This window comes from Rattus norvegicus, chromosome 7 (assembly GCF_021556685.1).
Source record: "Rattus norvegicus strain SHRSP/BbbUtx chromosome 7, alternate assembly SHRSP_T2T, whole genome shotgun sequence".
Lineage (NCBI taxonomy): Eukaryota > Metazoa > Chordata > Mammalia > Rodentia > Muridae > Rattus > Rattus norvegicus.
Genome location: NC_141540.1, coordinates 81881085 through 81890555, shown reverse-complemented (window position 1 = coordinate 81890555; position 9471 = coordinate 81881085). Strand labels below are relative to the sequence as shown.

Below are 9471 nucleotides of genomic sequence, written 5' to 3'. Positions count from 1 at the left end.
TTTTGTTCAATTTATGCCTGGGAACAAGAGTTTGGTTTTTTTGTTTTTGTTTTTGTTTGACAGAAAAGGTGAGATGTAGGAGGTGATTCTAGTTCTTGATGTAGGGGGTGGTTCTGGTTCTTGATCAATCAATAAAGACGCCAGGGGCCAATGCTGGGTGGAAGGAAAGAGGTGGGACTTCCAGTTCCTCAAAGATGAAGAGACACAGGAAGAGGAAGAGAGTTTTCACCATGTTTCAGAGGGAGAAGAGGGGACCAGCCATGTGAGATCTCGAGTGGAGTGACCACAGGCTGCTTCCCTACGTGGGACATTATAAACACAATTAAGCTGAGGGTGCTGAGATGGGAGTGAAAAGAATGGTGCAAGATAGCTGAGGAAGGCTCAGAAGAGCCCAGTAATTGGCCCCTGGCATCTTTATTAATCGATCAAGAACCAACTGGGAAGCAGGACCTTAGCATCAGAACCACCCTCTACAGTCTCTTCTTAATATGATATTAATCTTCTTAACATCTTAGCTCAAGCAAACAAGCATCAGCTCTCCCAGTAACTCGTTCTTTTCTTGATTCCAAATCCAGAGCCATGTGACTGAAGCTGCCAAGTTCTGAAAATATGAAACATATTTTTTTGTTCCATTACATTATCACCAATTTTCTGTTTTCCAACTCCTGCCTAAACTTGGCTGTTCTGGTCCTTGCTCTGTAAACTGACTTTGAACTCAGAAATCTATATGCCCCTGTCTCCTACATTCTGTGATTAAACACATGTACCACCATACGTTTCACCATGGTTGTTTTGGACATAAATTTTTATCTACTAGGAACATGTTCTTTACCTGTCAGGCCTTGAACTCCAGAGATATACTTGTTTCTGAGATTAAAGGTATGTACATCATGCCTGGGCCAAAGCTTACCATGGCCTCTATTCCTCAAAGTCCAGATGTCTTTCAGCCTCAATATCTCTATCACAGGGTACCCTTCATTTCTGGATTGTGGTTCATTTCAGATTAAAAGTATAAATGAATATACTAACCAGGTAATAATAACATCTAGATAAAATTATCCCTTACTGAACTGCAAAAGCAGAAACAATAAGCTTAGCAGGGTGAGATCTTGCCCCAAGGTCACTACTCCCTTAATCTGTATCTCCTTGAACACAGGATTCAGATCCATGCTCCTTCCTGGTGCCTCTTTATTCTTTGAACAATACATCTTGTACTTTTCCTTTCTAAGCTTTCTACACTTGATCGAAATGTTCTTCATGAGAATAAACCACAGAGCAGAGTCCAAACAGGGCTGTTTTGAGACATCCTTCTTCTCTTCACCTAGCTTCGGGCAGACTCCCCAGAAAAGGGCAAAAAGCAGACACATTCTTCACCAAGACATTGTAAGAATGATCTCCAGGCAGCATAATAAAGTTTCTCTTCTCTGAAACATCTTGAGCCAGGCTGCCCAGTTCAAACCATCTGTAACACCATGCCTACCATATTCCTACTAAGCCCCACTTAAAGCATTCCATTGCTTTCCAAATCCAAGTCCTAAAATCCACGTTCCTCCAAACAGAAGCATGGTCAGACCTATTACTTTGATACCCTACTGCAAATACCAATTTCCATCTTAGTTTGGGTTTTATTGCTGTGAAGAAATAACTCTTATAAAAGAACACTTTACTGGGGCTGACTTACAGTTTTAGAGGTTTAGTCAGTCCATTATCATCACGGTGAGAAGGATGCTGGCTCCTAGGCAGACATGGTATTGCAAGAGCTGAAAGTTATACATCTTGATCCAAATGCAGCAGCAGGAGACTCTCTTCTGCAGACAAAAAGAAGGGTCTTTTCTGCACTGCATAGAGCCTGAGCATTGGACCTCAAAGTCCAGCCTGAAATGGAAACTTGAGGGTTCTTTGGAAAGTCAGTTGTGTCGTTTGGTGTTTTGCTGGGGCAAACACATGGAGGAATGCTTTCCTGAAGCAGTAAAAAGTGAAAAGATTTTTTGCTAAAGCTGGCTCATTAAGGATTGTTTCACTGAAGTAGATCCAGGTGAAAGGATGTGCTACTAAATCAAGCACATAAAAGGATTCTTCGCTAATGACACACATATATTGCTGTGTGGCTTACATTTTGTAGTTGAGCTCTATTTCTTGGGACTCCATAGAGAGAACTTCTGGTAGTGTGTTGAATTACTTAATAAATCTCACTGGCAGCCAGTTCCCTGTACCCGCCTCAGTGGTGTATGCTCCCAAGTGAAAGGTACACGCACAGCTTTTATTTTATATGCCTTAATCAGCTTAATAGCTGGGCTGCTGCCTAATCTCCATGTGGTTAATCCACATTCTGCCAATAATCCAGAGTTATTACTAAATTCTAAATTCAGTCTTAGCTGCTCTGGACCCAGAGGGCTGCACAGCTGGGCCGAACGCTAGTAGTACTTGCCTTGCTCCTTCACATGACCTACCATGCCTTTCAGTCCTGCAGTCTTCGCAGGCATGGTATATTCCCTCTCCTCCAAACCCTGCCAGCATCTCGGATCTCCCTTCCTTTTCTTCTTGTTCCTCCTCCTCCTCCCCCTCCTCTTCCCCCTCCTCCTCCTCCTCTTCCCCCTCCTCCTCCTCCTCTTCCCCCTCCTCCTCCTCCTCTTCCCCCTCCTCCTCCTCCTCTTCCCCCCTCCTCCTCTTCCCCCCTCCTCCTCCTCTTCCTCCTCTGTGAGGAGCTGTCCGAGGAGCTGTCCTCACATACTCCATTACAAGATGGCACCGGCATCCGGCAGAACGCACCTAGTAAAAAGGGCAATACGCAGGTGCCTGGTAACTTCCCTACTCAAAGGGACACGTAAGCTTTGGTACGTCATCTGGCATAATTGGCAGCGACCAGTCAGAGAGTGACACGTCCCAGGCGAGGATAGTTTCCTATATAAGGGACGGTTATTCCTCACTCGGCGTCTCCGCATTGTAAGCTTATGCTCTCCCTCTCAAGACGCATTAAAGCTTTTCTGCAGTAGGATCCTGTGTGTGCCACGTCGTTCCTGCTGGCGAGACATAGCGCGGGACACTCCTCCTCCTTTTCTCCCTCCTCCTCCTCTTCCCCCTCCTCCTCCTCTTCCCCCTCCTCCTCCTCTTCCCCCCTCTTCCTCCTCTTCTTCCTCCTCCTCCTTTTCCCCTTCCTCCTCCCCCTCCCCCTCTTCCTCCTCCTTCCTCTCTCCTGATACTAAGTCCAGGAAATTCCAAAAACCACCTCTGTCCTTCCCAGCTATTGGCTGTTGGCATTTTTATTTATCAGTCAGAATCAACTGGGAGAAGTTTCCCAGAATCTACATGCGGACACTTGCCTAAGTAGTTTTGGGAACCCAAATTAATATTATAATACAAGCAGCATCAGGACAAACCCACTACAGTGGTCTGCTGCAGCTTCTTGTGCTTCCATAGACTTGAGCTGATTGGCAGAGTGATGTCAGCTGGGACAGACTCGTGTGCTGAAGCAAGACAAGTGGTGAGGCAAGCCCCATGGAGAACACTTAATGTTTTGAGGGAATATAAATAGGACAGGGAAGGAGGCTGAGCCTGGCTTGCTTGCATAGCTAAACATTTGTTGGTCTCTTATCTTCAATGATCTTTGCTTTGCTGAGAGAGGCACAACTGAGAACGTTTCCTGGCATTCCCATTGTATTGGTCTCTTCTGCTGACATGTGCCAATTTGCCTGAGGCGTAGCTGTTCCTGCTAGGCCCTGCCACTGCTGCTACTATCCCAACATTACCAAATTGGACTGCTAATATATCCATGAAGCATTCGCAAGGGGATCGAGCTGCTGCTGCTGACCTATGAACTGAATTGATGATTTCCTGACAATGCAGATGGGATTTGCTCCAAAGAAACATTTCTAAACAGGTCCACTTCCCCATATACCTCCTTTTCTTCTACCTCTGATGGGTGGTGGGCAAGAAGGGAGGTTAAAGTGTTTAAGAACCATCATTAAAAGTAGGCTTTGAAAAAGATTAAAGCCGCACCACCCTAACAGTGACTCACTTCCTTCAGTAAACTCACAACTACTCCAACCAGGCCATGCCTACTAATAGTGTCACTTCCCATGGGCCAAGCATACTCAAATCACCACACCAGGGTGATTTGAGTATGCTCAACCCTTCTTAACAGTTCTGGAATTTTCATTTTAATAAAGTATAGCTAGTTCTGGCTGATTTTACACAACATTCTGGATTAAAGTATTCAAGGGATGATATATGAGCTTCTTACAATGGATATTTGAAAGACTATTACCTTCCTATCACCCACAGACAGGATGGGTTGTCGTAAGAAGGCATTGACTGGCATTATACCGACTGGTTACATTCTTGTTAAACTAAAGCATCGTATGATATGATGCACATGCCATGAACACAATGTTTACCACAAAAGCAGGCTTTATGACCTATGCAACAGTCATAGTATGTAGGGAGCAGCTATAGATGGCGCCGACATCCGGTAGTCGTTGGTGATAAACACCTGCAATGCGCATGTGTTGGCATTTCTCCAGCAGTTATCAGGCTGGAGTGATATTCATGCTAATAAGGTATTTCATACTCCACCAATCCCCAGAGGACAAGTTTACAGCCACAGCCTGTCTTGTATATAAGGCTGGTGCCTTTGTTCCTCAGGGTCCCCCGTATCAAGAATGAGGTGTTCCTGCAATAAAGGCTGTTGAGAAGAACCCAACGGTGTTGTGTCTTCCTTGCTGGTCGAGGTGGGCGCTTCAACAGTACATCCAGAACTGTCATACTGCTTATTTACGTTAGCTCCGTGAATGTGAGCTTGTCTGTATAAGGATATGTGTTTGCCAATGCAGGTGCACACAGAGATCAGAGTTGTTGGGAACTCCTGGATCCAGAATAATAGGCAGCTGTGAGCTGCTACTGCTGGTGTTGGGAACCAAGCCTAAGTTCTCTACAATAGGAGCGTTTGCTCTTAAACACTTTATCCTTGTACCACTTTAAGGAAATAATTCAATGAATTGTTAAGTAGGAATAAAGATATTAAATTTAACAAAGTATGTTATTTTGCTGGTGGTTCTAGGCACTAGGCTGCTTAAATGATAGAAATGTACTGTCTTATGTTTAGCTGTGGATTCTAGATTGAAACATTTCTTTGGGGAATCACAACAGAGGTTCAAGAGGGTTAAAAACCTCATAAGACTCAGGAAGCTCTTACCCAAGATTATTTAAGTGATTTTAAAAACAAAATGGTAGGAGGACAGGGGACTCTTCAATGATGTGGCTATTTGCAAGTTGCACAGCGGATCTTAGTGAGATAGTCATCATGAGTCCCTACTCTTGCTCAGGTGATGACATTGCATAGGTTCCCCAGGAGTCCTGTTCGGTAACCACAATAAACTCATCCATTCACCATCGGAGACTGGATCGAGTAATTCCTGTGGTCTGTCATTGTTCCTTCTTTGTAGGATGAATATTGTGGAAACTGACTCTCCAGAAAAGCCAGACAACTCACAATGTGTTGCTAATGATAGTTCTAGAAGCTGATGTGCACAGAGGAAGATGTTAGCATTGTTGCTTCTTTTTGAGGACACAAGGGGCCATCCATCCTGAACATCCCTCCCAGCTCACAAAGGCTTACTTTATTCTCCAGTGAACTGTGACTTTCAGATATATCACTCCCGTCTCTCTTCTTTTAATGTCAATGCATCTTTTCTCTAAATGCAGACCTTCCTGTGTCCAAAGTTTCCCTTTGCAAGGTGACATTCTTAGAGAATTAAGCTAATTCACCGACTTTATCTTAGCTAGACTATCTACAGAAACCACATTCAAATAAGATCTTGCTGAGAGGTTGTTAGGGTTAAGGCCTTAATATTTGTGGGTGGGAAAAGGATACAATTAAACTCAAGTTCCTCATTAATAAACAAGTCTTTGGGGTTTAGAGAAACGGTTCAGTCATTAAGAATACATACTGCTTTTGCAGAAGACCTGCTTCCCAGCAGCGCTCAAACAGTGACTCACAACCACTTGAAATTATAGTTTCAGTGGATCCAATATCCTTTTCTGGGTTCCAAGGACATTAGTCATGCGCATATATGTGCCAAAACACACATAAAATAAGCAAATAGATCTTTTAAAAACGAACAGGGAATTTTCACAGAGGAAGTCGGTGATTGTAGCCAGAACTACCTTCTGATTTGGAGAAGCAAGCAGACATGAGTCGGTCAAGACACAGAAGCTTTGAAGCAGCACAAAGGAGTTGATAAGTTGGCGTCTCCGAGGACCGGCACAGCATAGTTTCATAGCTCGGCAAACTGTGAACCCTGAGCTGACTGCTAATCGGATTCAACTAATGCTGCAATAAGCAACAGCCCTACGGCAAGGTGGCGGCTTCTAGGGAACGATCTACTGACCGAAAGGAATTGTGGGAAACACCAAAACAGGAAGGAAGTGTTTGACCTTGCAGCGCCCTCTGCCGACAGTGTAGCAGGAAGAGCCGCTACCCAAACAGGAATTGTGTGTAGTTCCATTTCCAGCCGAACAGTAGAAAAAGATGGGTCTGAGCAGTATACCAATACATATTTCTTAATTTATCCAGTGAGAGCCGGAGAAAGTTGCCCAAGTCGTGCCTCTTGGAAGAGACGCACAGCTGTTAAAAAATTCTTTGATTTTTTTTTTTTTTTAGTAATTAGTATATACAAGCATTTCCTTTGCTTCTTCATCTATATAATGACCGTGTTAACAGCAATTATCTTTTGTTGTTGCAAAGCACTTAGAGGAGTAGGGGACACTGAGAACATATGATCATTACATTTTAGTTATTATTTATTACTACACCGTTGTAGTTGTTTTCAATTGCTGTGATAAAACACTAACCAACACCAACTTGTGGAGGGAAAGGTGTGTTTGCTTGCAATTCCACATCACCGTCCTTCACTGAGGGAAGCTAGAGCAGGAATTCAAGCAGGAACCTGGAGGCAGGAGCCCATGCAGAGACCATGGAGTGGTGCTGCATGGCTTATTCTCCAGAGCTTACTCTGCCTGCTTTCTTATACCATCCAGGGCCACCTTCCCACAGTGAGATGGGCCTCCCACATCAGTCATTAGATTTGTTCACAGGCCAGTCTGTTGGTGGCAGTTTCTCAATTAAGATTTCCTCTTCCAAAATAACTCCAACTTGTGTCAAATTGACAAAACAAAACAAAACAAAACAAAAACAAAAACAAATAAAACAAAACAAAACACAAGGGCCAAACAAAGAAACAAATCCCTTAACAACAACAAACTGTCTTACTTACTTGGATAATCAAGAATTCAAGTACTAAAAATGTATTTCAGGGCCTCAAACAATGTATAGAGATTTAATACAACTAAGTTGCTACTTAAGACAATGTATAGATGTTTACCCACTGTCAGTACAGTGCCTGAAGATAAATATGACTTGTTTTTTTTCACTAACTGCAGCTTACCAGTTCCACCCTCCTCCCAACATTCTCCAGCATTTCCCAACTGCCGCTGCCTCTGGACCTTAACAACAGTTGTTAGAGGAGCAACACGGCTGAAGGTAGCAGTCAGCTTCATCAAGACTGTTAATGCCTGGAATTCTGAATTTAGCATCGTGAACTTCCACTTGGGTTCAGAAGCAAAGAAGTTCAAGGTCACTTAGCCATCTCAGAAGAAGGTGTGGGTGGGAGTGGGGGTGGGGGTGGCAGCTTTTTGTTCCTTGATTGTATCAACCGAAGAAGACTGTAACTTCTGGAATAAAATGAATTTAATTTCTTGTTCTTCTCCAAGCTGGGGACAGGGGTGATAACCTGGCAGGTGGGTATTTTAATCACTAGATGAGGGAGAAAATAAACCTAAAACTTTCCTACTACATCTATAGACTTTAGTGTCAGCCGTTTATCCAGTAGTAGTTTTACAACACGTTATTAACCCATATCTGTCTTCCCATATTTCATAATGGGATGAATTTTTTCCAGCTATACAAATAGTAACCACTGCGAAATGTATTTTATTGTGAAATAGTTGAAACATTTATAATTTACTGGTAGCATATTAGGATCATTTATAATGATGTCATTTGTGGCACCAAAATTAAACAGAGCGACTTTCGATGAATAGGGATTAAGTCTGAGCTCCCAGCACACCTAGTTACTTCAGAATCTGAAGATGACATAGGATAAGGTGATTCCGTTGAATTCTCTGCTTCCTGTTGAACCATGGAACAATTTTCTTTTACCTTCCTAAAGTCAACGTTAATAAAATGGCAGTTGTTTGTGCTGTTTGAAAAATGGAAGGAACAAGTTTAAGTAAAAAAAAAAAAAAGTAGCTTTTGTGGGCTGAGGTTGTTCGAATAGGAAATTTGGTCCTTTTTTTATTGGATATTTTAGGTATTTGCATTTCAAATATTATCCCCTTTGCCCTCCCTTCATCTTCCCCTGTTTCTGTGAGCATGCTCCCCCTCCCACCCACCCACTCCCACCTTAACACCCTGACATTTCCCTATACTGAAGAATCCAGCCTTCACAGAGCTAAGGACCTCTCCTTCTATTGATGCCAGACAAGGCCATCCTCTGCTACATTTGCAGCTGGAGCTATGGGTCCCTCCATGTGTACTCTTTGGTTGGTGGTTTTGTCCCTGGGAGCTCCAGGGGGTCTGGTTGGTTGATATTGTTGTTCTTCCCCTGGGGTTGCAAACCCCTCCAGCTCCTACAGTCCTTTCTCTAACTCCTCCATTGGCTCCCTGTTCTCAGTCCAATGGTTAGCTGCAAGCATCCTCATCTGTATCAGTAAGGCTCTAGCAGAGCCTCTCAGAAGACATCCATATTAGGCTCCTGTCAGCATGTACTTCTTGGCATCAGCAATAATGACTGGGTTTGGTGACTGCGTATAGGATGGATCCCCAGGTAGGGCAGTCTCTGGATGGCCTTTCCTTCAGTCCCTACTCCACTCTTTGTCCCTGCATTTTCTCCCGTGAGTATTTTGCTCTTCCTTCTACGAAGTACTGAAGCATGCACATTTTGGTCTTCCTTTCTTCTTGAGTTTCATATGGTCTTTCATTGTGTCTTGGGTAATTCCGAGCTTTTGGGCAAATATCTGCTTATCAGTGAGTGTATACCATGTGTGTTCTTTTGTGACTGGGTTACCTCACTCAGGATAATATTTCTACTTCAATCCATTTGCCTAAGAAATTCATGAAGTCATTGTTTTTCCGTTCTTCTGTGAAAGGTTCCCTGTTCTCTATTAATGAGATGAGCTTCCTGTCGGGCTGCAAAGTATCCGCCTCCGTTTTTTAAGGAGGAGCACCACCTGGTGGCTAAATAATAAAACTACTTCATCCTAAACAGAAAAATAGTTTCAACATCCAGACAGGTATCCAAACACTGTCTGCTATTAGAGCTATTCCTCACAAGTTTTCTTATTTACTGATTTCCTTGATTTAAATATGGTTACTTTTACAAATAAAAAGGTCTGTAACCATAGCAAATGTTAACT

General features: G+C 43.2%; 1 long non-coding RNA gene across 2 annotated transcripts; it reads right to left on the bottom strand.

Annotated features, from left to right (window-relative positions):
- Window positions 1-371: 371 nt before the first annotated feature.
- On the bottom strand, window positions 372-6375 carry LOC120093645 (uncharacterized). 2 transcript variants are annotated; one of them, XR_015624768.1, is made up of 3 exons: window positions 6163-6375; window positions 1682-1808; window positions 372-601 (listed from the first exon to the last, which is right to left on the bottom strand). It is a non-coding gene; the product is annotated as an uncharacterized LOC120093645 (long non-coding RNA). The 2 variants fall into 2 exon arrangements; XR_015624769.1 differs by lacking the exon at window positions 6163-6375 and adding an exon at window positions 2770-3017.
- Window positions 6376-9471: the final 3096 nt, after the last annotated feature.